The sequence below is a fragment of the Aotus nancymaae genome, unplaced genomic scaffold, assembly GCF_030222135.1.
Source record: "Aotus nancymaae isolate 86718 unplaced genomic scaffold, 86718_ANA_hifiasm-v0.15.2.pri h1tg000043l, whole genome shotgun sequence".
In the NCBI taxonomy this organism is placed as follows: Eukaryota; Metazoa; Chordata; class Mammalia; order Primates; family Aotidae; genus Aotus; species Aotus nancymaae.
In genome coordinates this window covers 15,840,305-15,859,377 of record NW_026988457.1, presented here as the reverse complement: position 1 = coordinate 15,859,377, position 19,073 = coordinate 15,840,305, and the positions used below count along the sequence as shown (strand labels likewise).

General features: G+C 38.4%; 1 protein-coding gene across 4 annotated transcripts in view; it reads left to right on the top strand.

Annotated features, from left to right (window-relative positions):
* Positions 1–4,798: 4,798 nt before the first annotated feature.
* Positions 4,799–19,073, top strand: part of ENOX1 (ecto-NOX disulfide-thiol exchanger 1) — a 505,667-nt gene continuing 491,392 nt past the window's right edge. For 2 of the 4 annotated variants that reach the window (XM_021669313.2, XM_021669309.2), the window contains exon 1: positions 4,799–4,864. The gene's annotated coding sequence lies outside the window, so the exon portion shown is untranslated. Of the gene's footprint in view, positions 4,902–19,073 lie in introns of all 4 variants that reach the window. The other 2 variants (XM_021669314.2, XM_021669308.2) reach the window with 2 other exon arrangements.

The following is a 19,073-nucleotide window of genomic DNA, read 5'->3' as shown; positions in this document are numbered from 1 at the left end:
GGGATAATGGAGTTGAAAGATACAAGAAGCTCTCTCTCTTGGTGATAGATTGGGTAGGTTTCTAAAGAGCTCTTTTCTGGAGGGGTGATGATCCCAGTCCAATGATGTCAATGGTATGAATGGTAGAAAGCACCTCTCGTAGTTTTTGAACACAAAGTAGATTCTAATAACTGGAACAGTATTGGTGATATTTAATAAAATATATATTTAAAATTATTAAGAGATTTAGAGCAAGATATAACAAATTCCTGCTACTAGCTCTTCCAGTAAACTCTTGGTTGATTGAAATGGAGTGACTTGCCATCTCTGTTTTGGGGAACTGCTAACCTAGTTCCTGAATTCAGAAGTGAATCCAGAGAGATAGGGATCCTTGGGTTCTATCCAGACACAGCTCAACTTGTCTTCCCCTTCTGCAAAAAGGATTCCAATCCCTTTCCTGATCTTTAGAGCAGATCTATTCTGGAGGTTTCTTTTTGACTTGCCTAGGAAATCACAGTGGGCTGTAATCAGGTCCTCACATTCCAGTATAACTCAGAAACCTTTGAAGAAATGTAATGATGTAATGAGCCCTTCAGTAATAATGGGATATGTATAGAGAGTATCATGGGAACAAATAGTAGTTTTTTAGAACTTTTGTTTGCTTTCTAGAGTTTTCCATTTCATTTGCTGATAGAATATTGTCACATCTGACTGCTCAGCATCTCTGCCCAAAGCAGCCCCTCTTTTCATTTTAGTTCTTAGAGATAAGTTATATCCAAGACCCTATATTGACCTTATGATTAGACGATGTATTAGTTGGTTCTCACACTGCTGTAAAGATACTAACAGAGATTGTGTGATTTATAAACAAAGGAGGTTTAATTGACTGACCATTCTGCATGGCCGGGGAAGCCTTAGGAAACTTAGAATGATGGTGGAAAGGGAAACAGAATGATGGTGGAAGGGGAACCAGACATATCTTACATGGCAGCAGGTGAGACAGGGAGAGCATAGAAGGGCAGGGAAAACTGCTTTATAAACCATCAGATCTCATGAGAACTTACTATTATTAGAACAGCATGGGGGAATCACCCCCTTAATCCAGTCAATTCCCTCCCTAGACATGTGGGGATTACAATTAGAGATGAGATTTGCGTAGAGACACAGAGCCATATCAGCTGTCAATGCCAAAAGTCTAGGTGAAATTTTCAAAGCACATTATTGTGTGATATTTTCCTTTAAATACTGTTTTGTTTTGTGTTTTTTTTGAGGTGGATTCTTACTCTGTCGCCCAGGCTGGAGTGCAGTGTTGAAATCTTGGCTCACTGCAACCTCCACTTCCTGGGCTCAAGCGATTGTCCTGCCTCAGTTTCCTAAGTAGCTGGGATTATGGGTGTGCCAGCTAATTTTTATATTTTTAGTGGAGTTGGGGTTTCACCATGTTGGCCAGGTTGGTCTCGAACTCCTGACCTCGAGTGATCCACCTGCCTCAACCTCCCAAAGTGCTGGGATTACAGGCATGAGCCACTGCACCCGGCCCTGTTTTCCTTCAAATACTTAATTCAGTTATGTCTTAAGGCTTATGTTGATTGGCCAGTGATTGTTTGATTAGTCAACTCATTCATTCAGCAAATATTTTGGGAATATATACTATATTTCAGGGGCATATATGGTATCTAGGGGCTGGGATAAAAAGACTGGGAAATCAGATTTGTTTACAAAGTTTTGTTGATAGTTCATAGGTTGAAAATTAAGAGTGAAATACCAAAAGTAAACCGAATTGCTTTTCTGCAATTCAAAGATATGCAAGATTGCCATATCAGAGCCTACTCTGTAGAGTTCTCCATTAAGTGCATTTCATGTGGGAAGTGGTACCAGATGTTTTCTATATTACGATAATCTTCATATATTTATTAAGCTGTAACTTATAAGGCTTCCTGATGGGGCATTAAATGAGGCTCTTTGTGTGCTACACTGTGTCATTGTAAAGAAGCACTCTGTTAATTCCTGCCTTGTCATTTATCTGGCTCTTACTGGTAATGAAGCATGTTTCAGTCATTCCAGCAGGGTTTTGGGGATATGCACAAAAAGGAGTAAGTGTAACAAAAGGATTGGTTTCATGGTAGGTTGGAGGAAATACGCTTAGGGAGAACTAGGGGTAGAATGAAACCTTTTTTCTAATATGTTTTACATTTTTATTTGAATAACTTAGAATTGTTCTACATTTTAGGAAATGCTAAGAAAATGCTAGGTTACTGCATTTTTGAAAGTTTTTCTTTTCTCTCTCCATCACTGACCTGGCAGTGGGTTAGGAGAATCCAAGAACTCCCAAGAATTACAATGGTACACTAGAGGAGTCAAGCAATTTTCCTATCATTTCTAAGCTCTGTGCTTGGGAGGAATGGTTATATACTGACAACGGAGGTTTGATTCCAAGAAAGAAAAGAGAGCATAGAAAAGGGAAATAACAATGTGGGATGTTAGTGAAGAAAAGGGAAAAGAGCAAAGAAAAAAAGGAAAGAGGATGTTTTGTTGTCCTTCCTTCTCTCCCTTAGCTCCTTCTTCTCACAAAAGGAAGGGGTGAAAAAATGGGCAGATTAAAAGGGTAAAGAAGCGAGTTGAATTAGAGATAGGAGGGTACTTGGAGGTAGTGAAGGAGAAGGAAAATGAGTCAGAGAAATCGCAAGAATAAGTGAGAGGGAAGGAAATGGGATAAGAACTGTTTAAATTCAGGAAGAAGAGAGGGGCTCAGAGAGGTGAGTGGACACTTTGGTCACACTGAGAGCCGTCAGTTACTCCCAGCAGGGCATCTGCCAAATAGCCAGTGTCCCTTGCTGAAGATATTTTCCTGACTTTTGTATTAACTTTAATGTGATTCTTTTTATGGTCCCCTTATTGGTGGTGGCAGTTTCATCGATAGTCTGTGTGATCAAATAGCAAATGTGTAGGTACAGTTCTGCTATTCCTGCTCCCTTACAGTTTGCAGCCAACTTCTGAGTAGTGCATCTTGTGTTTGACGTTTGCCATTCCTCCGTGTCTTGTAGGAGAGTTGAAAGGGAAGAGAAATGTTCCTAAGGGCTGTCACATTTATAGCTCATGCATTCAAATATTAAAGAAGCTGAAAAAACTCGATAAAATCACATTTTGATATTTTTTTTGAAGTAAGATAGTTGACTCCTTGCTGGTCTAGTGACCTGCCCTAACCTAAGGCCACAGTCACTATATCTGTAGGTGCATTGCTTCAAGACTCAGCTCAGGAAGGCTTCCCAGAATTTCCCACCTAGGCCAGGTACTTTCTAAGTGTGTACCAGTACCTTCCCCTGCCCCTGGCTTCCTGTGCTGACCTTTTCCTGTTCGATCTGTCATGCTGTGTGGTAATTTTTTTTTTTGAGACAGAGTCTCCCTCTGTCACCCAGACTCTAGTACAGTGGAGTGATCTCAGCTCACTGTAACCTCCGCCTTCTGGGTTCAAGCAATTCTCTGCCTCAGCCTCCCGAGTAGCTGGGATTACACAGGTGCCCACCACCATGCCCAGCTAATTTTTGTGTTTTTAATAGAAACAATGGTTTTACCATTTTGGCCAGGCTAGACTTGAACTCTTGACCTCCTGATCCACCTGCCTCATCTTCCCAAAGTGCTGGGATTACAAAGGCGTGAGCCACTGCGCCTGGCTGTTGTGTGGTAATTTTTATCTTTCCACTTTAGGCTCTTTGCACAGTATTCATTATTATTGAGTACCTCATTATGGAACGAATAATGTCTATCTTTGATGTCTACAGATGCTGATCTTTAGAGTGTAAAATAAATTCTTCTAAATTTGGCTATGATTTTAGATATCTGTTTACAATTAGTCTGCAAGTTCTGGAAAGAAAAGAGATGTAGCCAGCTGTAAGGTGTTTCTGGAGAGTTTAGTAGAATATTTGTTTCCAGATTCATGCAACTATAATAAAGGATTTGTGATTCCATTAAGTTTTAGATACCAGAGGATGGTCTTGAAGTTTGGGGGCAACCTATTTCTTATAATTCTAGGACTCACAGCCCTGATGCATAAGGCACTTTAAAACCATGCTTCTCAGACTTTAACGTGCATAGGGATTATCTGAGGATCTTGTTAAAATGCAGATTCTGTTGTAGTAGGTCTCAGGTAGGTTCTCAGATTCAGCACTTTAAAGCTCCTTGGTGAGGCTGATTTCGCTGCCTATGGACCACACTCTGAGTAACAAGGCTTTAAACACTTTCTAGAAAATAAAGCTGGGCTTTATCCTATGAAAATACCTAGGAGCACTTTATAGTTTGCAGAACAACAAATTTCCTGAGGGAAAGCTTGTAAGTGTGTAACTCTTATTTCAATTTGGAAACTTACGAGAATTTCTCACACTTAAAAACAGTACATCTGATACTAGTCAACCCCCAAAACTGCTTTTGAATGACATTTTAGGTTGTACTACCCTTAATTAACATATAGCTTTATTGTTTTAGGCTTTCTTAGATTTGGGAAGCCCTGGCCCTAGGACTGGCCTTAGTGTATCTACTTTAGCAAGAAAGACTACTTTTAAAGCAGAAATACTGTTTGAAAGATTGACAGTTCTAAGGCTTTGTTTATGATGAGACCTTCACATTTATTGATTGTTACCAAGTTAGCACTGTGCAGAGACCTTCTCCAAGGGCATTCAATCGCCATGGCCAGAAATGGAAAGGGCAATGTTCAGCTCGGACTTTGCAGGCGAAACCTTGCATATGCTTACATAGATAGGTTCAGTCAGCTCTCTGAAATTGATGTTTGAAGTTTTTTTCTAACAAGATGGCCTTTATTTTACAGGTCCTTTGCTGCCACCATGATATCATATTTATAATATGTGGAGGAGAGAGAGCTCACCATGCTCAGGTAAAGGGATGGTATGTGTACCACAAATAACAAGCAGGTTAGTTGTCACCATATGGGAAGGGATTTAGTTTGATTATACCTCTGGCATTCTTAGTTGTGTCTAAGTTATATCTGGGTTTCAGGGCCTGTGGCAGAAGATCTCAGTGAACTAACATGCATTTGGGGAGCATTTACAAAATACCTATGACAGGGCCTCTGTGAACATCCAGCAAGGAAACAGTACTGGTCACTTGAAATCTCTTTTCAGCTTCTACAGAGTTTACATACAATTACTACCCTTGTTCAACTTTATCAGCTTATCATGAGGCCTTTATCTTTTTAACATTTATGTAAATAAATGAATACTGAAGACTTCTAATTAAAGTCTTATCTCTGTCCCCTTATCCAAAGATATCCTTCTAAATTTCCTTTGCATTTTCTTTTGAAATAAATGCATGTCTCACAACTTTGATTTTCCCGAACAGGTCACTGACATTAATTTTTCCATTAACCTTTGTTGCTTCTGTTTCTTTCTAATCATCTTCTTAGAGGATTAAACAGTCCCCATTGGGTTAGTCTCTCCTTAGGATATGAGCCATCTTTTTCTTTGATGACCTCTACAGAACTGATTTGGATGGTGGTGATCTATTGTCCAGTCACTGAACCTGGACTTGTTAACTGAGCCAAAGCTTCTGTAGATAGACCCACACTAGGAGTTCTGATGACCATGGCAATGTTGTTATTGGTCTTGCTTCTTTGGTGACCCAGTCTGTATTAGTTTCGTCTGACTGCCTTAACAAACATCACAAACTGGCTGGCTTACACAATAGTAATGTATTGTCTCACAGTTCTGGATTCTGGAAGTCCAAAGTCGAGGTGTTGGCAGGGTTGGTTCCTTCTCAGCTGTGATGGAGAATCTGTCCCAGGCCTTTCTCCTACCTTCTGGCAGCCTAAGGCATTCCTTGACTTGTAGATGGTATTCTCCCTGTGTCTTTACACTGTCTTCCCTACATGTGTGTCTGTGTCTATGTCCAGGTTTCCTTTTAATAAGGACACCAGTCATATTGGATTAGGGCTCACCCTACTGACCTCATCTTCACTCGATCATCTGCAAGGACTCTATTTCTAAAAATGTCATATTCATATGTATGAGAGATTTAGATTGCAGCATCTTTTTGGGGTACACAATTGAGCAGATAACACTATGTGAGTGCTGGCATAACTCATTTTATTGCACTTGGTTTTATTGAGCTTTGCAGATACTGTGTTTTTTAATACATTGAAGGTTTGTGGCAACCCTGCATCCAGCAATTCTATTGGCACCATTTTTCTAACAGCACATGCTCATACTGTGTTCCTGTTTTAGCAATAAAGGATTTCTAAATTAGGGTGTGTACACTGTTTTTTAGATGTAATGCTATTGCACGCTTAATAGACTGTAGTATAGTGTAAATGTAACTTTTATATGCACTGGCAAACCAAAAAATGTGTATGACTTGGTTTATTGTAATGGTCTGGAACCAAGCCTGTAATATATTCAAGGTATGCCTGAATTGAATTCCTCTAGATACCCCTAAAGCATCTAGCATGGTGCCTGCTGCTTAATATTTGTTGAATTAGTGAATGGCGTGGACCATAAAGGCCATGGCCAAATTTAATTTGACAAAGCAAAATGCAGTGACCAGTGGTGGAAAGGTATTATGCCGGCATTTGTCCTCAGTGAACTCTTGCCTTCAGGATAGTCCAGGCTAAACAATATCATAAATGAGATAAGAGTTTTCCTTTAAAGGTAGTAGCAGGTGGAGTTTTTATAAAATACAGCCCTTTGTGTGAGCTGGTACTGCTGTCTCCATTGGCATCACAGGTTGAACTGCCAATTTACATGCTGCCTCTATCAGTACATCAAGATATCGTTCCAGCTAATTCAATACAATTTAAATCATACTTAGCTGGGCTATTCTTTCTTTCCAGCTGCATCGCTTTGCACTTATTAAATTTAACATTCTGTTCTCTGGCTTTAATCTCTAAATGCTATCCTGAAATAGATCTGCCCTAATCATGCCTTCTTCCTTCTTTATGCTTCCTTTAGCTCAACATTATTACAATTTACCTTTTAAGTGTTCAGATTTGGGTGTTGATAAATTATTAGGATACTAGTCTCAAGGTAGCACTTAAATGATCTGTCCTTTAGAGTTGATTATTTGGGAAACCCTTTATTTCCTCTTGGGGTAATGCTTTCTAGCCATGTCTACTGTTACTTCCAGGAAAGGATTACCTTTTTAATAGCAAAAGGAAACCTCCTGCTGAGATGAGTGAAAGTCCAGGGGCAGATCTCCTGGGAGTGAGGCAGGCATCTTTAGGAGCCCTGCGAATTCATTTAAGCCCCTGGATTAGTGCTGTGTGGGGCTGCTGTAAGCAGCAGGCCACTGTCTAGATATTGACTGTGTGGGTCAGGCCCAGGCCTCCAGGAAGTCTGAGCTGCGGAAAGGGTGGAATCATTTACTTACAAGCTTTTCCAGCCCCACAGGAACTTTTGTGTTCCTGCAGGTGGGGCTGCAGGCTGTCCCATGGCCAACTGATAGCATTGGCTTAGACAGCAGTGAATTTATAAGATGATGACAGGCAGTAGAAAATGAAAATGAAAATAAAAATTCATTTTAGCATTTTTCACACTGACATTAGTCCTAAGAAAATTGGTAAATCAAACAGCAAATATTTATGACGTGTGTGATGCATGCAGGCACAGTTCCACCAAATGCCAGGTATAGATGTATAACTTCATCCTGTGTCTCCATTGCTTACTTTCCTTTTCCATTTTATACAAGAGCTTACTACCCTTCATTAGGGGTCTCCTATAACTTTTCATGTGAACTCTCCTAAGTGTGGCTTGTGGGTATGTCTATAGGGTTTCATTAAAATTGAAACAGTTAATTTGTTTTCGTTAGACAATGATCAAACCAAGTGATGATGAGATAGCCCTTGCCACCTGCAGGTAGGGCCTGGTGAGCAATTATATGCTTGTAATTCAGCTGTCCCAAAATAGCCAGTGAAGTACTCTACAGTGTGCGCTACAATAATTATAACATCCCAATAAGTCTTATTTTAATAATCAGGTAATCTTATGTGTACCTAATACTTCTCTATTATTAAAGAGAAAATAACCCAGAAATAAAACCTCAGGTGCCTTGAACATGAAAAACGGGTTTATTATTATTGCTTTGTCTTTACTCCATTTTGCATTCTCTAATTTCACTAATCTTACTTTTCCAAAAACTCAGCTATAAGACTCTCATGGAATTGATAATAATTTGCTAACTTGTTAGACTCTGATTTTAAAAAGGGGAAAATGAGAAAAATGATTCTTATGTCCTTTTAGTTAATAATCAACATGGTAAGTTTTTCTTAGATCTCTGACATTAGAATATAATTATGATATTATGGAAAGTATTTTAATTAAACAAATTATATTTCAAAATTCTATCAACATTTCTCAGAAAATTTTTGTACACAAATCAGTTAAAATATGAATCTTAATGTCTGCTTTCTATAGGATCTTCTTCCTCTCCCTCTGATGGTTCCTTCTTTGTTTCATTTAAATCATGAGTTTATGTTAAGTGCTTATGAGCTGATAATATAAAAGTGATGAAGAAGAGCAGTGGCTTTTGGCAGAGAACTCAGAAGCTTGGAATTCTCTTCATCTACATTTAGTCGTCACTAAGCTCTGTCAAATTTCTATAATTCTTTTGTATTTTACTTTCCTTTTTTAAATCTACAGTTATTCTTTCTAAGCATTTCTCTTTTTCTTGCTTGTTCATATGACCACTCTGTTTTGTTTGCTCGTTGGTTGGTTGATTCATTCATTCATTCATTCATTCATTCATTCATTCATTCATTCATGTAGTACCCTTTTGACAGGTGCCAAACATTGTTCTGGGCATAGTATCAAGTATATTATAATTTATATGGGAGATAGCAATGATTTTTGCATGACTATGGTGGAGCAATAAAACTAAGTATACCTTTTATATAGGAAACAGAGCAACTAAATTGGCTTGGGACAATTTAGGAAATACTTTATAGAGATATTTTATTTGAATGAAAATTAGTAGGAGATGAGTGGTAGAGAGAGAACATTCTAAAGGAAACAGGGTAGATTAGCAGAGAGGTATGACAGGGCAGGGCATGTTTGTGTATTCCATGTTGTTTAGATATTGCTGGAGCATAAAGTCGGGAGAGGGATATAGGGCTGGATGAGACTCTATAGGAAGGCAGAAATCAAATCTTGAAGGTCCTTTGACACATTGTTGAGTCCTCCTTTGTATGTCTTCAGTTCATCCTGCTCCTTGCAGGGAGAATGGCTGTGTGAAAGAGTGATTATATCCTGCCAAACTCTTCCTTTATGACCCTTGTCCTGGTCTCACTGCTTCCAAAGGGAAGTCAAGTGTTTTCTCTCTTTAATTTACTCCATTGAATCATTTACTCTCCTAGATTTGCCTGCTTTGCTTTTCACACAGAATTTGTTATTTTGCTCTCTTAGATTCCATTTTCAAAATCCTCACCTCCTTTAAGACCTCACTGAAATTCATATCCTTTATGAAAACTTTTCTCTACTCATGAATGATTTACCCCTTGTGAATTCCAGAACTTTCATTAGACTCTGCATATTGCAATTTTCACATGCTTCTCATATGTCACAAGTTATTTTTATAACATTCTCAGACTATCCACATGTTGAAGAGAAGAGCCATATACCTACCACGTATCCTATTTATGCTGGAAGTGCAGCTTCTTGCATGTATTAGTAGTAGACATTGCATGGATGTTTGTTAAAAGAATAGAGGAAAACAGAGATCCTTTAATTTGAAAGGCTGCTACAGAGGTGGAACTGAGGGATTGATTAATTGTCATATGGAAGGAGTAGGCGTTAACATAATGTCCAGATGAAACTCTTAGAGGGAAGAATAATTGTCAATGAAGGTAGAAAGATTACATTAAACAAAAGGCAGGAATATGTACAGAAAAGAGACACAGTTTGAAAATCAGTTAAACTACCCGAAGGTTTAGGCATGGGGAGAAGATACTTAGGAAGCCATTCAGCATGTGTGATTGTCTTTAACAGTGAGTGACAAATGGAATAACAGGTAAAAGCACCTCTATTGCATGAAGATGCTCTGCATTATTAAATAAAATGGCCTCTGGAAAACTTGATTTAATTTAAGACTTCTCAGTTGCAGATCTGGAGGCAATCACAAATTCAGAAGTATATTTATGAAACTCTGTTGCCACTGAGCTCAAAAGACTGTAATCCTATTACTTGTGATTTTGAAAAGGGTAAACATGAAAAACTGAAAAGAGTTATTGATTAAAGAAGTAATATGAGCAGGAATAATGGAATTAAAGTAATTGAGGCAATATTGGGCCTAATGGACCTTGTTCTCTTAATGCCTTTCTTCTGCTTTTGTATTGAGTTGGCCCCAAAGTCGATAGGACTATGTGCACAGAGAGAGAAGGACATGATGGAAGAATTAGTATTGCTGTCTATGAAAAAAATCAATCTGTTGTTCTTACAGAAGAACATCAATCAGTCTGTGAAATCAATTAACTGGAATTTTTTACATTTGGCTTCTAAGATAATGAGACAAATGATGAGAAAAGACTGTATGCCTTGCATATAGTAGATACTCAGTAAATGTTTCTTGAATTGAAAACCAAACAATATCATGGATTTAGTTTAAAAACTACTTCAGTGTAAGTCCTTTTATCAGTCCTAATTCAGTCCCATTTCTTTTATTGGACTGCCTATATCTATAGTACTGTAAATGCAGATTGCTCATTTTTATTGATTCTTGCTCTGAAGTGAGTTCTCTCACCTTTTTACTGCCAAAGAGTCCAGGCCAGCTTCACTTGACTTTGTATCTCTGTATTATTTAGTGTCTTAACTGTTTTCTGTGACCAGACTTTCTGCCCTATACAGTATTGGCAGATTACATTTTTTGAAATATCATTTTGCCAACACCACTCTCTATTCAGAAAACGTCGATGTCTCTTTGTTGTCTACAAAATTGTGGGCTCGTTGTACGTTAGAGTTTATTTCCCACTACATGGCTTTGAAAGCATCTGTGTTCAGACTTGTCCAGCCACCCGTCCATACTTAACTTCCACCATCCCCCTACCCAGACGCTATGGGAAAGACAGATTCATCTCTTCATTCGGTCTTCCCATTTTGCAACATGCTCGATGTTCTGCATGGAATCCTTCCTCTCATATCTATATCCATCCAATTAAAGTCATTTCTGCTCCAGGCAATATAGTCCTTACAACTGCACATTATCAAAAGCTGTGCTGTAAAGACAATTATTTCAGTAGCATAAATAGTGTTGGGGACTTGAGAGTTGCAGGGGCACAATAACAAAGTTGTTTTACCTGAAGTTATTTACATAATAATGGTATTTTCAATCTCTGTAAAAGTATAACTTTAAAACCTGAACATCACAAAACATGCATTTTGTTATATCTCTTTTCATAAGATTGTAGTGAACTAAGCTGGTATTTAAAAAAATCGTTTCAACATCTTAATGACCCACCATTGTGAGAAATGGAGAATAAAGACACTTAAAGCAACTGTGTTGTAAAAAGAAGAGCTTTTTTTTTCTTATGCCAGGAGCTCTAGTCTGCATAAAATAAATCTTAGTCCCCAATCAATTGATCACTTTATGCCTAATACACATTATGCAAACTCTGCAGAGGAAATGTCTATGACACTTTATTTTTCAAAATGTAATTTAAGGTCCTTTTTCCTTTACTGAGCTTGCCTTTTACCATTCTTCCTTGCCTGGGAATTTCTCTCTCTGATTACTCTCTTTTAGGTTAATTATCAATTCAAGGACCTCTTTAATTTTCATCTTTTTGAGAATTTGTAGAGACTGTTTTGAAATAGAGACATATTCTTATTTTCCACAGTGTCCAATACATTGTTACGGCAATGATGTACTAGTTTATAAGAGCATGCAATTACTAAATTCAGTTTCATCTAAATCCAAAAATTGCTGTTTTCTCTACTTTCTGTTCCTCCTGAGCATTGGGCCTTGTTTTAATGTTTTGGGGGGAAAGAAGGGTAATCCCCATTTTGATGTCAATGCAAAAGGATAAAAACTAACTGATAGGTTTCAGATTAGGATAAATACATGTGTTAGTTCCTGACCCTTCTTGAAACCTCACTAAAATGATGTTTAAGAGATTTTTATTTTAAAAGCCACACACCGTTGAGAGCAAAGAAAGAGGGCAACAGTTACAGCATTTGAGGATTTGGTATATAGATGGATGAGTGGTAACTTTAGCAGACCTGAGAAAGTGAAGTTTTAATCTAGCAGAAGAGAAAGGAAAAAGGTAACCCAAATTATACTGATGAACTCTGCAAAAACTCAAGAACAAGAATCCCTGGAAGGGAGAGTGAAGATACAGTTGAGAAGTATTGGTTGAAAATTCAGATCTTGTTCCTAACTTTATACAAGGAGGAAACTGCTCCTTCACTCCAACAGAGGGATAGAGATTATGTTTTCTGTAAAGATGGCAAAACAGAAGATTTCTGGATTGAAAAGTACCAGGAAAGGTTAAAGGTGGAATAATATGGTCCTGAAATCTGATAGGTTGTGGCTTACATTGATTTACCAAATCCTAAGAATGACAATACCTTCTATTCCCTGCTCCTTAGCCTGCAGGCAGCTAAGGGTACCTTTCCTACAGGAAACTCCAGGAAACTTCCCTAGGACTTTAACCTAAAAATAGAATTCAAGGATACTGACATCAAGGATTCCCTCAAGGAAAGGCCTAGCCAGAACAATTCTAAAATAAATCCTACGTCAACAACCACACACCCAACTTTTCTGTTGACCTTCTAGTGCCCTGCCTTTAAATATCAGCAAACAGCCAAGGATCATGAGATATTTAAGGAAATGTCTGATATCATGAGAGACAAAAACTAAAGCACATAAACAAAAAAGGCAATTTGGAGGAAACAACCTTAATAGGAAGAAGAAATTTTTTTTTTTTTTTTTTTTTTTTTTGAGACAGGATCTCACTCTGTCATCCAGACAGGAGTGCAGTGGCGCAATCTTGGCTCACCACAGCCTCCGCCTCCCAGGCTCAAGGGATTCTCCTGCCTCAGCCTCCCTACTAGCTGGGATTACAGGCCTGTGTCACTACCATCCAGCTAATTTTTGTATTTTTAGTAGAGATGAGGTTTCACCATGTTGGCCAGGCTACTCTTGAACTCCTGACCTCATACAATCCACCCACCTCTGCCTCCCAAAGTGCTGGGATTACAGGTGTGAGCCACAATGCCCAGCTGGAAGAATAAATCTGAAAAAAGAAATCATTGGTATCTCCGCACAGATAAGGAGGATATTATAACCATGAAACACAACAGAGTTTATAAGGGTTAGGAGGTAAAGTTAAGGAAAATTTCCAGAAAGTGTAGTAAAAAGAGAAAGAATAGAAAATAACATAGAAAAAATAAGAAGCCTAGAGGATTGTCTCATACATTTAAAAATAGTAACACCAGATTGAGAGAATATAGGAAATGAAGGAGAGAAAACCATCAAAGGAATAATTCAACAAAATTGCTCAAAAGCAGAAGTTTCCTGATTAAAAGGGAATAACAATAGATGATCATGAAACTCTACAAGACTAGAATGTACTCCAATAAATGACATGGTAAACTAATAAAAAGAAAGACCTGGTATCCCAGAGATGGGGCCAACACAAGAGCGAGGTGAAAAGAACCCCACAGATGATGGTAAAATGTATCTCAACAGCTGTGCACTGGACTAGTGATCAACTGATCTAAATTGCAGTAGGTAGAGTGATTCAGGAGAAAGTTCTTCAAGATGGTAAAATTGATTAAACATCTAGTGTGTTTGTGCTGAGAGGAGATTTACAGATCTTGGGGAGGCTTTGGGGATAACATCATGATAAGTACCTAGGAAACTAACACAAATTAAGTATAGCAATGATTAATTCCAAGGAAGATGAAAAGTAAGGCAGAAAAGGAGATATAATCATAGAATACTACATGATTCTAATGATGTAAATATGGATATTTAACACAACAGAAATTATTCTCAGACGATGAGAACATGAGGCATGTGCGTGTATAATAAAAAACCTGACCCTTGGCTGGGCACAGTGGCTTATGCCTGTAATCTCAGCAGTTTGGGAGGCCAAGGCAGGCGGATCACCTGAGGTCAGGAGTTTGAGACCAGCCTGACCAACATGGAGAAACCCCATCTCTACTAAAAATTAGTTGGGCATTGTGGCACACACCCGTACTCCCAGCTACGTGGGAGGCTGAGGCAGGAGAATTGCTTGAACTCGGGAGGCAAAAGTTGCAGTGAGCCGAGATGGCACCATTGCACTCCAGCCTGGGCAATAGAGTGAGACTCTGTCTCAAAACAAACAAACAAACAAACAAACAAAAAACCTAACCCTCATTGTCCTCATTAGGAGGTCAATCAATAATACCTAAAATTGAAAAACTAAGAAACAGTAAGAGAAATATGTTATTTAAACCAGTGCATATAAATTTTTGGTTTTAGTATGGCATGCATAGAAACTGATACTAAATAATGTAGGAAGCTGAAGACAATCATTTATAATATAAAACTTCAAATAAAATATTTTCAGATTTTTCAATGAGAAACCTGAGCTTGCTTTCATAAACATAAGTGTGTATAGTTCTTATATGCCTGAAATGGCTGAACACAATTCTTGATCAATAGCTTAATGATGCTCTCTTCAAATTCTTTTTAGTCATTGTCAGTAAGACATTACACAAGTAGTGGTTTTTTAAAAAACAAGCCATTTCACCACTATTTCATATTCTATAACAGTTAAAGTTATATTTAAAACAAATTAATAGTTTTAGCTTTCTTTATAATTCCAACAGATTTCAAATTAACTGAATTTTTTCCTATGAAGTAATTAAAAATAATAATAAAGCCTGAATTTATAAAGTGTGTGTTTATTGTTAGAGCAGTCACCACATAAGTAGCTTGGATGCCAGTAAAAGAGGACATTTGACTCAACTGGAAAGGAATATCTGGTATGTATAAAGACAGAATTTGGCGGGTTGTCACTTGTAGCTTTGGCTACCAGGCCTTTCTGCCCTCACCTTTCAAGAGCTCCACTTTCAACCAGCTGTGCCTTCTATACCTGGAATGAAACCTCCTCCAGCCATCACATGGACTGCTTCTGGACAAAGTGAAGGGGTGCTTTCTGCAGCAGTCTGTTGGCGTGAGTGTCCATGGATGTTTCTAGTGCCTCTCAGCAAAGCCATGAGCACCATGCCTTTGTACCTTGAGGAAGCTGATGGCCAGGTGTGATCTGCCCAGAGGCACCTGCCACCTGAGAACCCCACCTGATTCCCAGAGGCTGAGCGACATCCGTACTTCATTGCATACCTGGAATCAATTCTTTGCACAATAGTGTGCCAACGCCTACCAGTTGGGTAGCTCTGATTTCCACATATGGAAACAAATTCCAAAAGAATTACTTAAATAATTGAAAGCAGTTGTCTCTGGGCCTAGTCCTATTTACCAGTTGAGGCTATATTATTAATAAATTGGTTTAAATACAGACTAATTTTTAAAAATCTCTTGTGTAGTCTTATTGGATTTTCCAGACCTTTTGCCCTCTCAAAACACTGCACAGAGCTGCTTTCAACTTTGTTTTTATGAGATGAGATGACAAAATGTATACAACTCTGGAATATGGTCTACTTCTTAAATGCAGAGGCTATTTAGTTTGTGGATTATCCACATGCCAAATTTTACCCCAAGGATTAAGATAGAAGAAATATAAATCTGAAGATAGCAAGCTTCATTTTCTAATATAAGGAAAAAGATAAGTTGAAATTTTTGATAAATATAGCTTGTGTTTTGAAACTTTGATTATTTTCCTGTTGTCCCTTTAACATGTTCCTAGGGAAGTTTGTAATAATGATATAGGAGAAGAGGTGGGAAACTGATAGTCATTTTTCACTAAATTATCTGGAAAAAAAAAAGAAAGGCACTTGAGAATACATAGCAGAGAACACTCTTCTTTGATGGAGGGGACTGAGAGTGTGGTCTGTTTCGTACCCTCCAGATTCAAGGCTGAAATTGGAAACAATGGTGCGTTAATTTGCTGCACAGCTAATGGGCCTGCTGATTTGTTCTCATTTTTTAGTCCTATAGTATGTCCTTAAAAGCCTCTCAAGGGTTTACACTTTTAGCCTGAGGTCTCTGTGCTTCATTTTTCCTTTTGTTCTCCAAACACTTACGTTGCCTCTTCCTGTTTCATCTTCTGAGAGGTTCAGCATAATGTATGGTAGGATTTGAATAATTTGGATGAAGCCTGTGACATGTCTTGATGATGTTAAGCCACTCAGAATCCTAGGAAATAGTCCCAGCTTGCATTAGCAGAAGATTAATGCAGGTGATCTTTAAAGTCTTAATTTTTAAAAATTTACATTTTTGCCAGATCGAAAAACACTGGCATTCTTTCTGCCTGCCTTACTAATTACAATTGCAAATACTTGCAAAAGTGCTAGAATGGCATCTCATTGTTCCATAAGAAGCAGATTATTATTTTACCCTTTTAATGGCTATCAAATATTAAAAAAAAAACAATTTTCTAAAAATAATCTGTAACTATATGTAACATGGGGATAAATCACAATGGGAAATGTATTCTGATACACATGCATAATAATACTTTCTTAGATAAGTTTATATGTCTAATTTGCTAAGAAGAAATTTAAATTTTTGAGAGGTTTCTTATTGGAGACATCATTATGAGAAAAGGTAAAAATAGGGGTTCTTTTTGGATGAAGTCAAGACAGTGATTACTCACATAGTTCTGCCTTTTGACCCAGGATGTCCTGGATGTGAGCCCAAATCAGGATCCCTGAATCAGGAATGGTGGAATACCATGGTAGGGTAGTTATTTGGAAGATGCAATCAAGGAAACCCACCAGCTCTTGAACTTTTCCAGAGCAGGAACATATTAAGGGGAGAGGTAATAAGAGCAAAGAGTTTGTCCTGCTATCTGGAGAACAGAGAGGGTACAGTCAGCTGTGGAGAGCAAGGGAGTGTGGGAAGCAGTGGGCAGGTGCAGACCACAGCCAGGAAGAGGAGCATCAAGGGAGTTAGCTGTGGCCTGTAGATCTGGGGTTGACATAATTCAAGAAGAAACATTTCAAACATTTGGCAACAAGTGACATGATCAACATGACATTTGAGTAGATGACTGTTACTGTGTTATAAAATAGCTCAGAGAGGAGGAAGACAGTTGGCGCATGCTAAGAAGGACTGCAGAAGAGTGAGGAGAAGGAACTGGACTTGATGACAGGACTGATAGAGAAGACAGAAGATAAAGGGAAGTTATAGACAGTGTAAGTCAAGGCTGGATTGCTGCCTTAGAGAACAACTCCCATCTTTACCAGTCCAAAAAAACAAAAAGCAAAATGATCAGAAGAGTAGCCAGCAAATGTCCAAATGCCTTGTGGAACAGGTTGGTTCTCTTCCCAGCTTACAAATCATGGAACAGTGGACATGGAACAGTTAGCAAAAGATAGAAATTTGCTAAACAGATCATTTCTCTTTTGGATGTGCTATGACTGTAGCCGTTGCCCCATCCACTCCCAGAAGATCATCCAGACAGCAATAAATAAGGAATGTGGTAGGAATTAGAGGTCAGGGAAGGAAGCACAGGTCTGGGGATCATTAGTGAACACAGCACTGGGGTCTGAGTGTGTGGATAAGCATTCTGTGTCACAGAGTGAAGGAAGGGAGGAGCAGAGGTGTGGAAGCAATTGCTGTGAGATGCTTCATGAAAAGGCCAAGGCACAAAAAAGAACCGAGTGGTTGGAGTGGCTCTATACTCATGGAATTGTTTGATCTAAACTTAAGTGAATACTTGCTTCATTGGAATAAACAGTCTGATTTGTGTTTTCAGGCTATACATAAATGAAGGGATAGTTCCATCTCTCAAGATGGAACAGAGAATTCACAATATAAATGCAGCAAGGTGAGCCCCAAAACCTTTTGGGCTCAGCTACCAGAAAGATTTTCATGAGCCCCTTTTCTTGCACACAAATGAAATTCACCCTTATTTGTCTTAGAGTTGACTATGAAAATTATTTAAATGGATATCAAGAAGGAAATCTTCCAGTAAATTCTGCACTGCAAAGCAGTAGCTTTATTTAAACAAAGAATACATTAATTTTTACATTGCAATCAAGATCAACCAGCACTTATCCACCCAGAAGAATGCATTATAATAGTGTGTACTTTTTTAGTTCTACACTGAAAATCCCTTTGAATTCTGTATCAGTGTTCATCAGACAGTATCTATCTACCTATCTGTATATTAGATACATAAATATATATTTATTAGGAGATTTATTTTAAGGAACTGGCTCATGCAAATGTGGGTGCTTGTAAGTCCAAAAATCATAGGGCAGGCCAGCAGTCTGAACATTCTGGCAAGAGCTGATGTTACATATAGCCTTGAGTTTGAAACCTGTAGGGCAAGTTGGCAGGCTGGAAACTTAGGCAGGATTTCTATGTTACAGTCTTGAGAGAGAACTCCTTCTCCTGGAAACTCAGTTTCGCTGTTAAGGCCTTCAGCTGATTAGATGAGGCCTGTTCGCATGATCAAGAGTAATCTCCTGTAGCTAAAGTTACCTGATTATAGATGCTAATCCCATCTACCAAATACTTTTACAGCGACATCTAGACTAGTATTGGACTAAACACCTGAGCACCCTAGCCTAGCTAGGTTGACTCAGATGGTTTTGGCATCTCAAATCTCTTTCTTATTTTTATTATAGTGGAGAGAGCAGAGTCAGCTACATTTGGCTCCATTTCCCCAATGTTGCAATCTTTATAAGGGAGTAAAGATTCTGTTCGTGGTTCAACAGTGGCAGTTTTACTGGTGCTTTTTGTTCCTGTCAAATTATTAGTTAATTTGTTTGAAAAGCTGGGCCATGTTAGCACCTTACCCATGTCCTACATGATGCCAAATGGTCTTGTCTGCTTTGCCTGGTAAGCAGAGTAGGCATGGGAAATGCAAATTTTCATTGAGCAAGGTTATTGACTACTCACATTCTGTAGTGAGGCTGCTCAGCTGACTATGTGACAGTCACATGGGATGTGGGGAGTTAATGTTTTCTGGGAAGAATTTTAATGTT